This window comes from Podarcis melisellensis (assembly GCF_964234715.1).
Source record: "Podarcis melisellensis genome assembly, chromosome: W".
NCBI lineage: Eukaryota > Metazoa > Chordata > Lepidosauria > Squamata > Lacertidae > Podarcis > Podarcis melisellensis.
Window position 1 is genome coordinate 10,007,324 of NC_138535.1, and position 19,060 is coordinate 10,026,383.

At 46.3% G+C, this 19,060-nt stretch overlaps 1 long non-coding RNA gene across 1 annotated transcript; it reads left to right on the forward strand.

Moving 5' to 3' along the window:
- The first annotated feature begins 735 nt into the window (after positions 1 to 735).
- LOC309361181 lies at positions 736 to 17,892 on the forward strand. Its single transcript, XR_014164373.1, has 3 exons — positions 736 to 1,449; positions 1,530 to 1,742; positions 17,543 to 17,892. It is a non-coding gene; the product is annotated as an uncharacterized lncRNA (long non-coding RNA).
- The last annotated feature ends 1,168 nt before the right edge of the window (positions 17,893 to 19,060 follow it).

Here is a 19,060-nt window from a genome sequence, read left to right on the forward strand (position 1 = left end):
TCGAGCTCTTTGGCATCAACTCAACTCACCACGTTTGGAGGAGGAGGAATGCTGCCTACGATCCCAATAACACCATCCCCACCGTCAAACATGGAGGGGGGCATATTACGCTTTGGGGGTGCTTTTCTGCTAAGGGGACAGGACACCTTCACCGCATTAAAGGGATGATGGATGGGACCATGTATCGTCAAATCTTGGGTGAGCACCCAGCCAGATGAGCGGGGTAGAAATAAATTATTATTATTATTATTATTATTATTAGTAGTAGTAGTAGTAGTAGTAGTAGTATTAATGGCTCCTGGTTTCATAGGGAAAGATGCTTCTACAGCAGCTGATCAAAATAAATTACGTTTCTACAATTGACACTAATAATTCTGCAAACAAAACAAGGCAGCCGGCCTCCCTGTCCCTGATTTCGGTCCTCACTCGAACTCAGCACTGCGGAATGGAGGGAAGAAGGAAGAAGGAAAAGCATTTCTCCTCTCCATGACAACCGTTCTGTGATGGCAACAATCCCCCCCAAGGCTGCACCAAAAACAATCACCTCAAAGTATTTAAATGATAAATGCTGGTTGCAACACTCAATCCAGTTACTCTAAACCATCACCTACAGCTGTCAGGTTGCCCTGAATTAATTCCCTACTGTAACTGTTCACAAACGTCTTGCCTGATTCTAGCTAGACACAGAATTGTGTCTCTTTTTGGACAGTACACACTCTGGAGAAGTTTAAAAGTGTAGTGATCAGGTGGTATTGCTATGAGGAATTATAACAAATATAGAGTAAGCCATCTGTGTCAGCAATGAAAGCATTGCGTTGACTGGGTTTAAACTATTTTGATATGATTCTTGATCAATCCACACCTCTGCATCCCTGTTCCATTTCTCTTTCTTGACAAGTCACGTACACTGCCAGTTTCTTCGCCAGGCAGGCTCCTGGGTCATCAAAGAAAGTGGGCAGCTTCTTTGAAGTAGCCTTTCTGATATGTTAATCCCAAAATGTTAATCTTAGGGCCAGGAAACAGATCTCACATAAAGGTGATAATGATTGCTGTCCTCCTGGCCATCCTCCTTATCATGTATATTGCTTGTTTATGACCTCAGGGGTTGCCAAATGTACTCCTTTGTAGTTCTTTTCTTTGTTTACCCCAGAAATATGTGTGCTTAATTAGTTTTGGTAGTTTAACTTTGTTCCCACGTGGGGTTTGTTGAAATGCTCAGAAGAAATCTGATTGGTTCTTTCGAACACTCTGTAAAAAGTTCTTTTGTGAATAAAATGACCTGGGCCAGGGGCTGGGGAGACACGGAGAGAGATTATTATACGCACCCTTCCCAGAGTCTTGCTGATTCAAGCCTCTGTGTGTATTCTTATTAATCAGAGTTCAATCCTTCCTTTACTTTGGGAACGCCTCAAGTGGTGCCCGGTGTGAGGCAAACTTAAAAAGGAAACTGTGTGAGGCTAAGCTAAAAAGAAATGTGTGAGGCAAACCTAAAAGGGAACTGTGTGAGGCTTGGGGGGGGGGGACCTCAGCGTGTGAGGCAAAGCTAAAAGGAAACCTCAGCATTTGAGGCAAAGCAAAAAGGAAACCTCAGCAAAAGGAAACCCCCAGGATTGGACTCCCCTCGGAGCTAGCAACCTGCTGTCCCTCGGTCGCGGTGGATCATCTCCTGCAAAACAATTACCGGACTTAGGATCTCATTCGCTCAGAACGAGCCCCAAAGACGCGCGTCTATTACCTTCCAGGTGAGATCATGGGAAGCAAGCTTTCACATAGGCAGGAAAAGCATAGGAATAATTTGTTATTTTTGCTAGCTCAGTCAGGGCATGATAAGCATTTAGCACCCCTAGTAGAGAAATTGTTGTTAGAGATTGCTAGACTGTGCCCCTGGTTTCCAGAGGGGGGTACGTATGACATTAAGAAATGGAATGAGCTGGGAGATGCACTCCATAGACATCCTGAGGCATCTGTACAAGTCTTGCACACCTGACATTTGTGTAGAGACGCAGTTGGAAAGCTCTCTAACCCTTTGCTCCAACCACCAGTTGTCTCTATGAATGCTCCCACATTGTTGCAACCCCTAGCTGCCTTTAAAAATGCTGTAATATTGTTCCCTCCATCTCAACCTCTAGATTGCCAGCCTCTCTCTGAGGTCATGCCAAAGGTAATTTCATTGGCACCTTCCTTTGCCAAAGATTTGCCTGGGTTGAATGTAAATTCCATGCCACCTTCTGTGGTAGACCAATGCCCGCAAGGGCCTCAGACCACAGTGCAAAAATTGGTTATTCAAAATATGGCAGAAGGAAACAGTGAAGAAAAAACAGCTGACACCTTACAATTATTAGCAGTCTATCTTGTTGTTCAGAATGCACAGGGACAGAGAGCAGTTTTTTAACAACTGAAGCGAAGTGTGACAGAAAATGGCTTGCATGGTATTTTTGATGGGCTAAGAGGAGCCAGTACTTTAATTCCAAACCTTGAAGCCTCTGAAGTTTTAATGAAACAATTGGCTTATGAAAATGCAAATACTGATTGCAAGACTGTTCTTAAAGCAAGTTATCAGAACCCAGAAACAAAGATTGCTCAAATGATTAAGCCTTGCCATAATATTGACACTGAGACTCACAAATCTGCCCTTCTAGCAGCAGCTTTGTCTCCTTCAGTGCATCCTGCTAAAGACAGGCAATGCCACGACAGGTGGCCTTCCAGCCTGAGTTTAAATGGGAGAACAAAGACTCTTGTGCCAGCTGATTGTCAGGATTTTACTGAAGCTAAATTAGCAGAGCCAGCTATTGATTCTAACACAGATGCTTTTAACACACAGTCTCCTGTGACAAATCTGCGCCATGCCACTAAGGGCAGTGCTGGTTTGAATCTAATGACAGCAGAACTTGCTACTTTTCAGTTCCAGTTCCCTATGGTGGTTTATAAAATTAAGACATAGCATACAGGTCTGATTCCACCTCAGACAGTGAGACTCGTTCTTCATCGCTTTTTGCAGACTATTTTTTCTCTTTTCCTCCCTGAACTTAAAATTCCTAATGAATTTACTTTACAGGAGTTGCAGTTTGGGGGTCACTTCATATACGTGATTCTTCTTAATACAATGTCTTCACCTACAGGACTACTTTTTTCTCCAGACACTGCTGACAGAACAGTGGTTTTAGTGTGGCTACACTCTGATTTGCCTGACACTGGATTTGATATTGTTGTTTGTTACCGTATTTTTCGCTCCATTGGATGTACCCGACCATAGGGCGCATCTAGTTTTTAGAGGAGGAAAACAAGGAAAAAATATTCTGAATCAAATGTTGTATAAACTACTGTATTTAATAAACAACCGGTATATCAGAATCACATTACAGCCATGTAAAGTGAACAGCAGTCAACAATGGCATTAAGAACCATCATCACTCTCAGTAACAAATGAAGAGAGACTTTAAGGTTTGAGTACTCTTCTAGTCTTCTGTGAACCCCAAGAACCCATCACTGCTAAAGTCAGAATTTATGAAGCTCAGTTGCTCACAGTCACTGACATCACTTTCTTCGCTATCTTCATGTAAAATACCATCTTCGTATCCATCCAAAGCATTGCTAATGCCACATTCTTTCCTCTCAATCCTCTTCCTCCCCTCTCTCGGCGAACAGCCTGCCAGCTGCTCGCAAACATTCCCTTTACTTGAATTACAGTCAAGAAACAGCCAAACAGAGCTTCTCAGAGGCAGGCTTGGGAGGCTTTCCTTTCCCCCACTTTCCCCCCCCCCCCAAGCAGCACAGTCCCCTTTTCCAGCCTCCTCCTCTCCATCCCTTTCACCCAAACTCCTCAGGGGACGTCTACAATTTCTCCCCTTCACTGCTCCCTCTCCTTTGCCCTCTACCATGACTCTCCACTCACGGCAAACTATGGTACCTCATCTCACCTTCACCCAGCTTCTTGGTCCCCCTCCTCTCCGTCCTCTTCCTCCCCTCTCTCAGTGAACAGCCTGCCCACTGCCCCAAACCTTGAGGGGAAGGGCAGGCTGCTGGCAGAGCAGCACCCCTCACCCCCATTCAGCAACCCAGGAGTGTGGGGCATGGCGCACAGCCTGCCCACTGCTCCAAACCTTGAGCAGAAGGGCAGGCTGTTGGCAGAGCAGCACCCCCTAATCCCCATTCAGCAGCCCAGGAGTGTGGGGCATGGGCCCACTGCTCCAAACCTTGAGGGGAAGGGCAGGCTGTTGGCAGAGCAGCACCCCCTAATCCCCATTCAGCAGCCCAGGAGTGTGGGGCATGGGCCCACTGCTCCAAACCTTGAGGGGAAGGGCAGGCTGTTGGCAGAGCAGCACCCCCTAATCCCCATTCAGCAGCCCAGGAGTGTGGGGCATGGGCGCACAGCCTGCCCACTGCTCCAAACCTTGAGGGGAAGGGCAAGCTGTTGGCAGAGCAGCACCCCTCACCCCCATTCAGCAGCCCAGGAGTGTGGGGCATGGGCGCACAGCCTGAAGAATATTTATTGCTCAGATAAGCCTTGGCGTCCAGCCCGCTTCGGCTGTGCAGCTACCAGCCAGGCCTCCGGACTTCAAAGGCCAAATTCCAAAGGCTCTGAGCAAACGCAGAGATGAGCAGCGGTCAGAGAAAGCTGGAAACTCAAGTGCGTTCTTCAGTGTACTTAAATAAAGTCCACTCAGGATCTTAGCAGCTAAAAGCAGTTTTTTATTTACAGCAGACTATCCATTATCTATCACAGCGAACAGCATCGTGAAAACACGTCCTCTCTCCTCAAAAGCGAAAGTAGAGGAAAAAAACAAAGGCTGGAGACTCTCGGAAATGACACATAATCTCCCCCCTCCCAACTTGTAGGCAGGGCGTACACTCTGAGCTGTTTAACCCTGTAAGCTCAGGTTCTCCTCACACCCCCTCTCGCCCTGCGCTACTGTGGGGAAAGTATGTACAGAACTTACCCCCAACTCCAAACCACCACAAAACTCCCCATGATGCTGGAAGCTTAAAGGTTTGGTAAATCCATTGGCCAAGTTAATGTGACTGGCACAATACTTCAGCCGAATCAAACCTGACTGAACACTCTGACACACATTTTGGAAACGTATGTCCAGATGCTTGGTTCTGACCTTAAATTGTGCAGATTCAGCCAATTTCAAACAAGGTTGATTGTCTTCCCAAACCGTGATGGGCAAGCTACAATCCCCATAGATCTCTTGCACCAAGCATCTATAGAACTCTAGCTCCCGGCACAAAGCTGACAGTGCACTGAATTCAGCCTCAGTAGAAGACAGCGCAATGAGACTTTGCTTCAGGGACTTCCACCCAATTAGTGACTTCCCAAACTTTACCACCAACCCAGACACAGACTTGCGGTCCTGCAAATTCGCCCAGTCACTGTCCGCATAGCATGTGAGCTTCGCCTCACCTTCAGCTGGCAGCTTAAGACAGAAGTCTTTGGTATGCTGCAGGTAGCGCAGTACCCGCTTGATACCGTGCCAAGCACTCACACTGGGCTTTGACGCTTCCCTACTTAGCAGGTTGGTAGCAAAGGCAATGTCTGGTCTGCTCCATTGGGACAGATACAACAGAGCTGACTGAAAGAGCTCAGCATTCTCAAACTCGGCACTTTCTGCTTGCTGGCTCTCTTTCACGAAGTTCGTCTCCATGGGTGTCCGAACTCCTGCACAATTGGACATTCTGAACTTCTCAAGCAACTGCTCAATCTTGCCTTTCTGACTGAGCAAGAAGCTACCATCCTCAGTTCTCGCTATCTGCACGCCCAGGTAGATCCTTACTGCACCCAGGTTCTTGAGCTGAAACCGTTTCCCAAGCTCTTTGGCAAACTTCTGCACCTGTTTGTCTGCCTTTCCAATGTGGATGATGTCATCAACGTAAAATAACACCAGTTCCTGTGAGTCTCCTGATCCTCTAAGGAACAGGCAACTGTCAGCAAGACTCTTCCTGAAACCCAGCTTCTCCAAAGCTTCATTCAGGCACAAGTTCCAATTCCTGGCCAATTGCTTCAGACCGTAAATTGACTTGTGAAGTTTCCACACAGTACCTTGCTCATTGCCCTCAAACCCTGGAGGAGGAAGCATGTACAAATCCTCCTGGAGGTCCGAGTTCAAGTAAGCAACGTCCACATCAAAATGATGCACCAGCAACCCTCTTTGTGCAGCAACGTCCAAGAGCAAACGTAGAGATTCACTCCTACAGGTGGGAGCATAAACTTCTGTATAATGCAACCCCCTGCGCTGCGTGAATCCTCTCGCCACTAATCTGGCCTTATACTGCGGTCCTCCTGTCGCTGTGGGCTTAAGATGGTAAACCCAGCGGCTACCCACGGCCTGGTTTCCCACCGGCAACTTCGTGAGGGAGAACACACCTAGAGACTCCATTGAGTTCATTTCCTTCTGCATTGCCTCAGGCCATTTCCTGGCTTCTTCCTGAGGCAGTTTCTGAACATCCTCAAAACTCTCGGGTTCACACTGTGCCATTCCGACCCACACGCTAGTGACGGCAAACCTTTCAGGAGGTTTCCCCTTGGTCGTCCAAGCTGAACGGCGCAGCACTACTTCAGGAACCCCCTCTGACCCACTGGGGCCAGCCAGAACGTCCTTGGCATCAGAGAGCTCCCTGTCTGACTTACTGCGCCTTCTGGACTTCTCAGCCGAACCTGTGGGGGAAGATGGAACACTGCGTTGCTCAATCTTCACAGCCTTGGGAGAAGTTCTCCCCTCTGCCTGCACTGGGTCTGAACTCTGAGCCTCAGTAGCAGGTTCAACCTCTTCCTCTCCTTCATCGTCAGAGTCAAGCAGACTCTCTGACAGGATGTCAGGGTTCCCATGTATCCTTGCCCAGCCACTCTGCTCACAGAATTCAGCACTGTTGCTGAGCAGAATCCTGGACTGATTCCCTGACGGATAAGCAAACCGCCACCCCTTGGTCCCTGGCTCATACCCACAGAAAATCATCTTTTGGGACTTGGGTTCACCTTTCTTGCATTTGGCCTTTGGTATGAGGACCCAAGCCTCACAGCCAAAAACGCGGAAGTAGTGCACTTTCAGCTTCTTTCCGTGCAGCAAGAAGTACGGTGTGTCACCTACCACTGAATTGAACGACCTGTTCAGAATAAAGTTGGCCGTTCGCCAAGCCTCCCCCCAAAAGCGCTGTGGGAGCCCGGCATCAAACAAAAGAGCTGCGGACATCTCCCCTAGAGTCCTGTTCCGTCCTTCCGCAATCCCGTTCTGTTGGGGACTGTGTGGAGAGGACAATCTGTGTTGAATCCCCTTTTTGCAGAAGAAACTTTGCAGTGCAGACCCGGTGAACTCCCCATCGCGATCGCTCTGAAAGTTTTGCGCCTGTGTGGAAAACTGCAGTTCCACAGCCGCAATCCAGTCTTTGATTAGCGGCGCAGCTTCATTTTTGTGTTGGATCATGAAGATCCAGGAGTTGCGTGTTTGGTCATCAATCAGAACCAGCGCATATTTGGCTCCGCCCATACTGGTCACAGACATCGGACCAGACAAATCTGCATGAATTAACTGAAAAGCCCTAGTGGTCACCCTCTTAGACCTAGGGTATGTGCACGTTTTCACCTTTGCAGACTTGCACGCTCTGCAATCTAGAAACTTAGCACATGATTTCATTTTGCACCCTTGCGTACACTCTGGGATCTTCTTCACTGACCCCCAGGACACGTGAGCCATGCGTCGGTGCCATAAGTGAGCACACGCATCATGAACTGGAACATTGGCACACTGTGCTTGAGCCACCTCCGTGTCACCTGTACCTGCAAAAGAAGCATCTATCACAAACCTGTCTTTACATTCAACACTGACTAGTTGCTGTCCATTCCTAGAAATAGAACACTTATTGTTCTCAAAACACACTCTGTAGTTCTCAGCAAGAAGGGCGCTGACAGACAGCAATGCGCAGGACAGTCCTGGAACAACAAAAGCCTGGATTGAATCCTGTAAGAAAGAGCAAAACAGTGAGCCAGTCTGCGTGAGTGGGTGTCGAGTCCCATCTGCTAAACAGACAGTCTTCCCAGAAGTTACAGAGGTGCAGTTCTCCAGGAATCCTCTAGATGGCACGAGATGATGGGAAGCACCTGAGTCAACCACAAAAGTCAGCACAGCGTCCTGTTGACAAGTCTTGACTGCAGCCATAGAGGCTGCCAAATGTTTATGTTCAGTGTCTCTGCCAGCTGCCTTCGGCTTGCCTTTCCCACGCTTTGAAGAAGAGCCCTTTATCTGGTTGCTACGGGAGACGGCCTTCGGCTGTTCCTGTGCCTCCACTGGACATTCTCTCACCAGATGGGAGGGGGAGCCACAGCGATAACAGCGGCGACGCGTAGCAACAGCTCTCACAGCTCCCTCTTCAGCCATTCCTTTGTTCCCAGCACCCCCACCTTTGGGTGCACAGCCTGGGCCTGCACGCTCCCCAGCACTCTGGTTGTAGGCCTCAACATCACACGGCCCCTCGGAGACAAAGCAGCTACTCCCAGCTGTAACTTCAGGAACATGGCCAGCAGCCCCCACTGGGCTCTCGGCTTCCTCCCTGCTCTCAGCTTTCTCCCGGCCCTGGGCTCCTGCTGAGCTTTCACACAGACTCCTCAGCACCTGCCAGGTGGCCTGAGCCGACTCAACGCCCTCCAGGTGGAGCAACAGCAAAGGGTCCACGCTTGCTCTCAACATGCAGAGCTCTCTTTGCATTCTCTGCTCTCTATCTTCCAGCAAAGCAGCCTCCAGGTCTGCTGCGCCATCTTCAGTAGCAACTGGCATGGGTGGGGCCGGCTCCTTCTGGGCTATACTCCAGAGCCCTGTGGCCCAAAACCACCCCCTTACTCTCCTAACCCAGATATCCCAGGACTGGGTTGTGAGCTTTTCAAACGGGACACCATAAAAGTCCTGGAGCTCAGCCATCTCCACCCCCAGTGCTCCCATTGGGGCTTTGAAGTACTCACGCATACCAGCCAACTTCAAGGAGAGGCCTCCAGTGGCTCTTTGCAGCACACAGCATTTCAGCCAGTTTCCCTGCTTTCTCCCAGGCAAAGTCTCAAAGCAGGACTTTTTTTTCTTCTGGCAGCAAAAACAACAGCTTCTCAACTTTCACAGCCTTTTTAAAGCACACAGCACTTCAAAACAGGCTTCAAAGCAGCTTCCTCTAATTGCAGCAACTATCGTCCATAACCTGAAGTATATTTATTGCTCAGATAAGCCTTGGAGTCCAGCCCGCTTCGGCTGCGCAGCTACCAGCCAGGCCTCCGGACTTCAAAGGCCAAATTCCAAAGGCTCTGAGCAAACGCAGAGATGAGCAGCGGTCAGAGAAAGCTGGAAACTCAATTGCTTTCTTCAGTGTGCTTAAATAAAGTCCACTTAGGATCTTAGCAGCTAAAAGCAGTTTTTATTTACAGCAGACTATCCATTATCTATCACAGCGAACAGCATCGTGAAAACATGTTCTCTCTCCTCAAAAGCGAAAGTAGAGGAAAAAAACAAAGGCTGGAGACTCTCGGAAATGATGCATAATCTCCCCCCTCCCAACTTGTAGGCAGGGCGTACACTCTGAGCTGTTTAACCCTGTAAGCTCAGGTTCTCCTCACACAGCCTGCCCACTGCTCCAAACCTTGAGGGGAAGGGCAGACGGCTGGCAGAGCAGCACCCCCCACCCCCATTCAACAGCCCTGGAGCATGGGGCATGGGTGCACAGCCTGCCCACTGCTCCAAACCTTGAGGGGAAGGGCAGGCTGCTGGCAGAGCAGCACCCCCCCCAACCCCATTCAGCAGCCCTGGAGCATGGGGCATGGGCGCACAGCCTTCCCGTTGCTCCAAAGCTTCCCGGGGCTGCAGAGGGAAGCCGAGGCTGCCGGCAGGGGAGCGCAGCTCTCCCCACCTCCCCCATTCAACAGCCCAGAAGCGCGGGGGATGGGCGCACAGCCCTCCTGTTGCTCCAAAGCTTCCCGGGGCTGCAGGGGGAAGCCGAGGCTGCCGGCAGATGAGCGTGGTTCTCCCCCCCTGCCGCCATTCAGCAGCCCAGGAGTGTGGGGGGTGGGCGCACAGCCCTCCCGTTCCTCCAAAGCTTCCCGGGGCTGCAGAGGGAAGCCAAGGATGCCGGCAGGGGAGCGCGGCCCTCCCCACCCCCGCCTGCCCCCATTCAGCAGCCCTGGAGTGCGGGGCATGGGCGCACAGCCCTCCCCTTGCTCCAAAGCTTCCCGGGGCTGCAGAGGGAAGCCGAGGCTGCCGGCAGATGAGCGCGGCTCTCCCCCCCAGCCCCATTCAGCAGCCCAGGAGTGCGCGGCATGGGCACACAGCCCTCCCCTTGCTCCAAAGCTTCCCGGGGCTGGACTTCCGGAGGCGGCGCAAAACGGCAATGGCGGTCCTCTTTACTCAGTGAAGAGGGGCTCCGCGAAAAAGGGTCGTCCGCTACGGCGAAGCGGAGACCCATTCAGATAAACCGCAGGCAGAGCGAGCCTGTGGCCGTGGGACTCGGCGGGTGCCAGAAGCCCCCCCAGAAGCGAGGAAGGGACCTCGTAAGAGGCTCCGGATCGTGAACGGGGGAGCGGCGCTGTGAGTTCATCGCTCTTTTCGCGGAAGTGAAGCCGCGCTGCTGTTGCTGATGAGCGCCGACCTTTCTTCTTGAAAAACATCGAAATTGGCTGCAATCTACCCGTGAGTAAGGGGTACCAAAGAACTGATTAAGGATTAATTTAAATTTGTCTATTTCGGCTGAAAACGGGAGGCGAGTAACAGGAAGTCCGCCTTCCGGTCCTGCTAATCAGAGCAAAGCAAAAGAACCCGATGCGGGCTGAAGCGCTAAAAAGAGACTTTGAAAGAAGTAAGAAGGGGCATTAATAGACTGTGTGTTTCTAGAAATTGAAAAGAGTGAAGAAGTAAATTTTTTGGTTCATTGTGTTAGAGAATCCTCCTCCTACTGTGAAGAGATGTGGAATTGAAGGGGATAACCGAGTTATTGGACTGCCAGTGTTGTAAAGGAGTACTGTCAGGCTGCTGAAACTTTTTTTTTAACATAAACTGTTGCATTGATGGATACACTATCGCTTTAATACTGTCATTGAAACCTCTCCGTTACCTTGTGGCACTAATCTGAAACAGAACTTTCTGAAAGCCTCCTTTCTGAACTTGGGGACTTCAGTTGAAATAGGAGCTTTGATGGTGGAAAAGAAACTTTCTTTCCTATGAAAACTCCCCCTAGTGGATTTGCGGAGGTATTGAGGTCTGGGAACTGTATCCTATTGGGATTTTTTGTGGTTTAATTGTTTATACTCTGGGCTTGCCTTTCTCATGGATTGAAAGACTATTTGACCTTGAACAGCAGCTGGGGAATGAGTGGCCCAGCGAAAACAAGAGCAGCTAAAGCTAAGGAAGCTTTAGCTGAGGAAGCTAAAGAAAAGAAAAAAGATAAGAGAGCTGGGCAGCTTGTCCAAACAACCTTGATTCATCATCGTAGATCCTCGGTGCCAACTGTGCTGACGGCGCAGGAGGAAGAAGTTGAAACGCCTGCTACAGAAGAAATGGCAGCTGGAGGAACTGATCCAGTCTTGAAACAAATTTTGGAACAACTGGCACTTCTGAATAAGAAGGTGGACGATCAGTCATCTAAAATTGATAGAGCCACATCTACTATCAGCAAGTTAACAGATCAGGTTTCGCAGCACACTCAGGCTATTGAGAAACTGCAAGGAGCTACGGCGGAGAACTACAAACTAGCTGCGGAAGCCAATCAAAAAGCTGAGCAAGCGTGCAAGAAGGTGGAAGAGATCAAAGGGGAAGTAAGACCTTTGAAAAGACAGGTAGGAGAACAGCAAGCCTACCTGTCAATGGTGGAACTGAAAAGTAAGGAATGTAATCTTAGGCTGAGGGCTGTCCCAGAGTTGGAACAGGGCAACCTAGAGAAATTCTTGACGGAGTTGTTTTCTAAATTTTGGGGGGTTGAAGAAGATAAAGATTTCAGGATTGTGACGGCCTTCAGACTGGGAAGATCGGTTAAGAAAGATAAGTCCAGAGACTGTTTGGTTTGTTTGAGAACAAGAGAGGAAAGAGACAAGATATTAGGCCAACATTTTAAAAAATCCCTGGAAGTTGAAGGCAAAAGGGCAGAAATTTATAGAGACATTCCTAAATATTTGTTGGACCTTAGAGCCACATACACAGACTTGGCCAAATTGTTAAGATACAACGCAATCCCTTATAGGTGGGAATTTCCTCAAGGTTTGTCATTCACCTATAGAGGAAAGAAGGTAAGAATTAAAACACCAGAAGACCACCAGAAGTTCCTACACGACAACGAGGAGGACCTCCAAAAGAGAGCTGCAGATTCCTGGCCTCCACCACCGGGATTACCACCAGGATCCATACCATCTGGAGGCGGCCCGGCACCACAGCTTCCGGAAAAGGACGACAAATTAGATACCCAACTGTGATACCCAAGAAGTAGGCCGGGATGTCTCTACAGCTTCTTAGTTGGAATATAAATGGCGGGAATTCTCCAGAAAAACGCAGAAAAGTATTTCATATTTTGAAAAAAGAACAATTGGACATTATTTGCCTGCAAGAAACGCATGTGACAAGACTCCACAGAAAAGTGTTAATCAATAAAAGGTTAGGCCAAGAATTTATTTCATCGGATAAAGTTAAGAAAAGAGGAGTGGTGATTTATGCAAAGGAGAACTTGTCCCCAAAATTTGTATTTAAAGATGAACAGGGCAGAATTTTGGCAATTGAAATCCAGACACAAGGAGAAAAGTTTTTAATTCTAGGAATCTACGCCCCAAATGATGGAAAATCGGAATTTTTTAAGAAGCTGCACGAGATTATGCTGGACTATTTGGACTATAACAACATTATCATGTTGGGAGATATGAACGGTGTCGCCTCAGTGAATATGGATAAGTCACAAAGTGCTAATATAACGAAAGATGGCAGACTACCAAAAACCTTTTTTGAAATGACTGACAATTTGGATTTGATTGACATATGGAGGATCAAGAACCCTCTAGGGAAAGAAGGAACTTTTTTTTCTGAGGCCCATATGACATGGACGCGAATCGACCAAATATGGATAACTAGAGGGCTGGCACCTAAGACCAGAAAAGTGGAAATCTGCCCAAAAACCTGCTCCGACCACAACGCCTTGAGAATGGAATTGAGACTAAATACAACCGGATCGTTCAGATGGAGAATGAATGACGCCTTGTTAAGAGATCAGGAGATTGTTAAGAAGGCCCAAAAAGTTTTAAAGGACTATTTCGAAATAAACTTAAAGACAAATGTGGAAAAAAGAATAATCTGGGACGCAAGCAAAGCAGTTATAAGAGGGTTTCTAATACAACAGAACACGATTAAAAAAAGACTCTGGAATGAAAAGAAGGAGAAGATCTTGGAGAAAATAAGATAAGGAGAGAGAAAACTGAGATCCAGGCCTAAATCAAAGGAAGTATTGAGAGAAGTGAAGTTTTTCCAGGCACAATATTCGAAACTGATAAATCAAGAGGTGGAATGGAAAATTAAACAAATGAAACAAAGATCCTTTGAATCTGCTAACAAATGTGGAAAATTGTTGGCTTGGCAGTTGAAAAAGAGACAAAAACTTAACACAGTTACAAATCTAGAGATTGAAGGGAGAATGGTTCAGAAACCCGACGAAATTAGAAAGTCCTTCCAGAGATATTTCAAAGAACTTTATTCTCAAAGGCCACAAAAAAGCTCAGAGGTGGACCAATTTGTTATAACTAATGGATTACAAAAAATACCCCAGGAAATGAGAGCAATCCTGAACTGTAATATTACAACTCAAGAAATTGAATGCGCCATTCAGAACCTTCAACTGGGCAAATCTCCGGGACCTGATGGGCTTACTTCCAAATATTATAAGGTACTGAAGGATTCATTGATACAACCATTGCTGGAAGTTTGCAACCAGATTATGGAGGGGAGGAAGGCACCGGAAACGTGGAAAGAAGCTTTCATCACGTTGATCCCAAAACTAGAATCTGAAAAAACTCAACTTAAAAACTACCGTCCTATCTCACTCCTAAATGTGGATTACAAAATTTTTGCAGACATTTTGGCAAGTAGGTTTAAGAAAGTCTTAAATGAAGTGATTCATAAGGACCAAGCAGGCTTTCTCCCTGGTAGGCATTTATTTGACAACACAAGAAACATCATTGACATTTTGGAGTTTTTACAGATTAATTTAAACACAAGAGCGGTGTTGATTTTTATTGATGCGGAGAAGGCCTTTGATAACATTTCTTGGCTGTTTATGAAGAAAAATTTGGAAAGGATGGGAGTCGGGCGGGGGTTTGAAAACGGAATAGAAGCAATTTATTCAGAACAAAAAGCTAAATTGATAGTAAACAACGTGGTGACAGAGGAGTTCAAAATTGAAAAAGGGACACGACAGGGGTGCCCTCTATCTCCTCTGTTGTTTATTTTAGTCCTGGAGGTGCTATTGAACATGATCAGAAATGACCGGTTGACACAGGGAATTGTGGTCGGAGAGAAACAATATAAACTGAAAGCTTTTGCAGATGACTTGGTATTAACATTACAGGAGCCAGCCTCTAGTACTAAAAGAGCGTTAGAATTAATTTCTGACTTTGGTCGGGTGGCGGGATTCAAGCTGAATAAACAAAAAACTAAAGTTTTAGCAAAAAACTTGACAACTACTGAAATAGAGGAGTTCAGAAAAGAAACAGAACTAAATGTGGTCAAAAAAGTAAAGTACCTAGGGGTCCATTTGACCTCCAAAAATTTGAATTTATTTAAGGACAACTATGAGAAATGTTGGTCAGAGATCAAAAGAGATCTGGAAATATGGTCAAGATTAAAACTTTCCTTGCTGGGTAGAATAGCTGCTATAAAGATGAATGTATTGCCGAAAATGCTATTTTTGTTTCAGGCCCTCCAGATCGTGGATAAGGTGGAATGTTTTGGAAAATGGCAGAGGGATTTATCCAAATTTGTCTGGCAGGGCAAAAAGCCCCGAATAAAGTTTAAAATACTAACAGATGCGAAAGAAAGAGGGGGGTTTGCCCTGCCGGACTTGAGGTTATATTATGAAGCTGCAGCCCTCTGCTGGTTGAAGGATTGGATTTTATTGGAGAACACCGATGTCCTTGACCTGGAGGGATTTGATAATGCTTTTGGGTGGCATGCATATTTGTGGTATGACAAGGTTAAAGTTCATAAATTGTTTAAAAACCATATTGTCAGAAGGGCAATTTTCATGGTCTGGTCAAAATATAAAGACTTATTGGAGAGTAAAACTCCGAGGTGGCTCTCACCGATGGAGGCCAAAGCACGTAAAAGACTCAATATGGAGGCCCACTGGCCTAAATATTGGGAAATAATTGAAAAAATTGGAGATAAATGGAGGTTACAGAGTATGGAAAAGTTAAAAAACAAGGTGCGAGATTGGTTGCATTATGCTCAAATCCAGGAAGTTTTTAAAGCAGACAAAAAAGTGGGTTTTCAGGAGGAAAAATCGAAACTAGAAACAGAGTTGCTTGAGCCAAAATCTAAGCTAATTTCGAGAATGTATAACTTGCTGCTTAAATGGAACACACAGGATGAGATTGTCAAATCCTCCATGATAAAGTGGGCACAGGACTTGGGGCATAACATTATGTTTGAAGACTGGGAAAGGTTATGGAACACCGGAATGAAATTCACGGCATGTACTGCCTTGAAGGAAAACATTATGAAAATGATATACCGGTGGTACATGACCCCAGTCAAGCTTGCAAAGATATATCACCTGTCCGATAATAAATGTTGGAAATGTAAGGAAGAGGAAGGGACATTTTTACACCTCTGGTGGACCTGCCCGAAAGTGAAGGCCTTCTGGGAAATGATACATAATGAACTAAAAAAGGTGCTGAGATTCACCTTACCTAAGAAACCGGAGGCCTTCCTTCTGGGCATGGTAGACCAGAGGATGGTCAAGAAAGATAGAACTTTCTTTATGTACGCTACTACAGCAGCGAGGATTTTGTTGGCAAAGCACTGGAAGACACAAAATCTACCCACATTGGAAGAATGGCAGACGCAGCTGATGGACTATATGGAGTTGGCTGAAATGACTGGCAGAATTCGAGACTCGGGAGAAGAAGAAACGGAGGAAGTTTGGGAAAATTTTAAGGACTATTTGAAAAAGCATTATAAGTTGTATGAATGTTAAAAAAATGCTCCTTTCTAGGAAGGTATAGCTACAGTATCGGCAAATTTCTGAATTGATAAATAAGACACTATAAGACAGAAGTGAGATAATGAAATATTTTTATTGTGTGGAAATTAAAAACTAATGCAATTGTACTGAAATGTTTACATCAGATAACACGATAAAATGGAAGATATATTGTTATGTATAAAATAAGTTAACAAATTGCTGAGGTTTTGGTTACACAGGGAATGCAGTGCTCGGGAGATGGGGGGAGTCCATTGGATCTATGGAAGTATGTATTTGAAAGTGGAAATTTGTTTATTAAAAACCTAATAAAATATTTATAAAAAAAAAAACAAAGCTTCCCGGGGCTGCAGGGGGAAGCCGAGGCTGTCGGCAGGGAGCACGGCTCCACCACCACTACCAAAGACCAGTCCAAGAGTGTGCCACACTCCGTCAATTTGGTTCCAGGGACCACACATTCGCTCCATAGGACGCACAGACATTTCCCCTTACTTTTTAAGAGTAAAAAAGTGCGTCCAATGGTGCGAAAAATACGGTATTTTCTTTTTTCTAAAACAGAAACACAAGTCCTTAATGAGTTTTTCTTTTTCCTATTAGATTGCATTTACTGATTAACTTGGGGTAGTTTATTTTAACCCTCCTAAAGATTCACACCTAGTTTTAATTCAACAGGTACCCTGAAAATTGGTTTCTGTGCAAAAACAGGTTCCTATTCAACACCTCGAGTGTTTTAACATATAAGGATTCTGAAAATAACTGGCATATTTTTTTGTAGCTAATCAGGAAACTGACAGAGACCAGCCCACACTTCCACTGCATTTTGTGCTTTTTGTGTGAAGTGGGATATCTTTTTATCACATTTGGCTAATTCCTATCTTTCTCCTATGCTAGATTTTAATCTACTCTTCGTTCTTGACACTGAAAAATCTCTTGATAAATAGAACTATGCCTTTCTGATGCTTACATTTTGCTCCCATACAGAATTCAAGAATATAATTTCAGCAGGAAATCAACATGCTGATTCTGCTTTGAAATCTTTCTGTCCGTTATTTTCTAATGCAATTGACAGCCATGCATTTTTTCACCAGGGAACTGAGCAGCTGATAACATAATTTTTCATTCCTCTGACACAAGCTAAGGATATTGTTGATGGATGTCCTTCCTGCACTTTAGCTCCTGTTAACTTTACCTTAAATCAATTTTTTCCTTTCCTAATAAATGTTCTTCTATGAAATGCCATTGTAGGAAAGAGGTATCTCTGGAAGTACCTCTGGAATGCCCTCTAGTGATGTACCAGCAGCTCCCCAACCTGCAGTGAGAGGGACCTGTTCCTTTAATTACCTAGGGGCAGGATGCCCTACTGTTCTTACTTCCTCAGGTCCTTTGTGGATTCCAGGTCACTGTATCCATCCCTATAGGCCAAGACATGCGCTTGCACCAAGGCCTGCAGAATCCCATTCCGACTTTGCAAGGACCATGACCCTGATTCTGCATCTACAGGCTCAGCAGCCCTGTGCGAAAGTCCATTGCACCCATCCTCATCCTCGAAAGGCTGAGGGATGCCCGAAGGGGACATGGGGAATGCTGAAGACCTTGGACTCTGATGCGAGGACACGATTTCAGCATTATGATGTTCCAGAAGCACCAGAGACTTTTTTAGTAGCTCTAATTACTCAGCTACATATGAACTCTATGCTGCTTTTAACATGTATAGTAGATAAATAGGTACCGCTTTATAGCGGGAAGGTAAATGACGTTTCCGTGTGCTGTGCTGGTGCTGGCTCACCAGAGCAGCTTCGTCACACAGACCACGTGACCCGGAAGTGTCTCCGGACAGCGCTGGCCCCCGGCCTCTTAAGTGAGATGGGCGCACAACCCTAGAGTCGGACACGACTGGCCTGTACGGGCAGGGGTACCTTTACCTTTTACTCAATGTATCTATCTTCCTCCTGACACTTCTTCTAGTCATAGCTATAATATGTGGATGCATTTAGCTAAATTTCCTACTGTCTCTCATTTTTGTCTGAGTGAAACATGTGATATGCACACTGCCTTAGAAAATTGTATAATAATAATAATAATAATAATAATAATAATAATAATAATAATAATTTATTTATACCCCGCCCATCTGGCTGAGTTTCCCCAGCCACTCTGGGCGGCTCCCAATCAGTGTTAAAAACAGTACAGCATTACATATTAAAAACTTCCCTGAACAGGGCTGCCTTAAGATGTCTTCTGAATGTCAGGTGATTCTTTATCTCTTTGACATCTGATGGGAGGGCGTTCCACAGGGCGGGTGCCACTACCGAGAAGGCCCTCTGTCTGGTTCCCTGTAGCCTCACTTCTCGCAATGAGGGAACCGCCAGAAGGCCCTCGGCGCTGGATCTCAGTGTCCGGGCTGAACAATGGGGGTGGAGATGCTCCTTCAGGTATACAGGATGATTCCTGTTTGTACACAGCCTTTCATATGACACATGCCACACACATGGGAAAGTGGTTTTCTAAATGGATTCTTGAAGGTATCATTGGTTATACCAATCTCCATGATTGGGGAACAGTGACACAAAAGTTACCCCTCAATGCAATTTCGTTATACACACCTACAGTTGCAGCCACGCCAGACACCTCGTGTTCAGATTGTGAACTGCAGTAAGAAAGCAACTCGCTCTCTTTCACTGACACAGGAAGGCCAACTTGGACTTGTTCACGTGTTCAACAGATTACTTTTAATTATGCTCATGTGCTCTTACCAGATAGCTGGTTTTTCATGTGTAATCAAACTACATTCCTGCAAATTTATCTGATGCTCAATGCTGCCCTCGCAGACTGACATGGGTCCTGCCTAGTTGCTCAGTTTTAGAAAAGA